Raw genomic sequence first — 1,665 nt, 5'->3', positions numbered from 1 at the left:
CTCTCGATGCCCAGCAGGAGCCGGGCAGCAGCAAGAGGCCCAGCCAGACCTCGCTCCCACTCCATGCCAACCAACACTGGCACAGGGTATGTTCATACCAAGCCACTGAGAAGCTGGGGGGCTACTGGGGCTCAGCTGGGGACCTGGGGGGCACCAGGCTGCCTCCCACCACAGTGGCCGCTGGCCCCGCTGCTCAACCCGCGGCATCCTGCCCCGAGGCCCATTGTTTGGCCGCTCTGGGCTGCGGGGCAGGATTCCTTTGTCAGAGCTCGGCAATATTTTATTCTAACAATTAACCAAACACGCCCGGGCTCCTGAGCCTGTTTGTGATTATTGGAGGGCGAATTCCCCAGCCTCGCTCCCTCTTGGTGCCGACTCCGCCTGGGGCCCACCCCGCCTGGGGCCACGCCGGGTGGAGGGGATCCAGCCCCACTCCCACCAGCTTGGGATTGAGAACCCCCAACCATGCCGGGAGTCCCCTGCTCCTGCGGGGCTGGCGCTGGGGGGAATTTGGTTGCTTCAACCCCCTCGGGAGCCCGCGAGCATCGCCGACATTGTCTCCACAGCAGCGGGCTCCATGGTGGCGCAGGGGCAGCAGTGACTCATGGAGGGGGGGATGTGAATCACAGCCCTCGCTCTCGGGGCAGGATGCGGCCCCGTGCTCGCAGCGTGCCACATGCCAGCGATGGACCGCAGTCTTTGTCCTCGGCAGGGTGGAAGCGGCTCACTGCCCATGGTGGGAACGGATGGGGCCCCCAGCTCTATGGGATGCTGGCGAGCTTTCCCGGCCCCAGCTCTGGGGAGGGATGAGGGTGCTGTGGGGTGTGTGCAGGGTCCCTCCTGCATCCTGACTCTCTCCAAGGGTCCTTGCCATGCTCGTGCTGCATCCTCATAATCGCATGCTGCACTGGTGGTAAAAAAAGCTGATATGTCCCTTTGCAGTGTGTCCCAGAGAGCAGAGTGCCCCACACAGGTTATCAAATCCGTATAAAATCCCTCACTTGGGGCCAGCTCATCTCATCTCCTGCTGCTGCCATTGCGTTTCCACCCTCCATGCAGCGAATGCTAAGTCCAAGGCCCAGTGCTGTGGCCAGAGCAGCGGCTGGAGCCAGCAGTGAGCTGTCAGCCCTGGCTGGGTGGTACTTCTGTCCATGTTAGCCAGGGGTTATCGTCCTGTGCAGATTGTTTCTCTGGTCACTGCTGGGAATGGAGGGATCCTGGGAGCAGCTGGGGCAGAGGAGGGTGTTCACAGCCACAGGGTGGGAGGACAGAGGAGGAATGGGTGCCGTGGTGCTGCCCTAGCCCTGCCAGCATCCTCAATGGCCAGAGCTGGGCAGGGAGCGGGCACAGGCAGCATCTCCTGCTTGCTGCTCCCCGAGAATGATGGGGGGAGAAAAGGCCGGCCCCAGCTCCTCGACCCTCACCACAGCTGTGCCAGTGCCTAAACCCGCTCCTTCAGAGCCAAGGCTGCTTCCTCGGTGGTGCCGTCTGCTTCTGGGCTCCTGGCCTGATCCTGGATCTTAAAATACAGCGAGTCGTCGAAGCAGAGGTCCTCGGGCGGCCGGGCCAGGCAGGGCAACCGGAGAATGAGGCCGGTCAGCAGCCCGGCGAGCAGCGAGCCAATGATGGCCACTGCCAGCCCCGCCGCCTGGCCCCGCGCCCGGC

General features: G+C 63.7%; 1 pseudogene; it reads right to left on the bottom strand.

Moving 5' to 3' along the window:
• Positions 1-1,441: 1,441 nt before the first annotated feature.
• Positions 1,442-1,665, bottom strand: part of LOC104537678 — a 1,388-nt pseudogene continuing 1,164 nt past the window's right edge.

The sequence above is a fragment of the Mesitornis unicolor genome, unplaced genomic scaffold (genome assembly GCF_000695765.1).
Source record: "Mesitornis unicolor isolate BGI_N332 unplaced genomic scaffold, ASM69576v1 scaffold32123, whole genome shotgun sequence".
Lineage (NCBI taxonomy): Eukaryota > Metazoa > Chordata > Aves > Mesitornithiformes > Mesitornithidae > Mesitornis > Mesitornis unicolor.
Note: the sequence above shows the minus strand (reverse complement) of the source record. Positions and strands in the feature narration are given on the sequence as shown.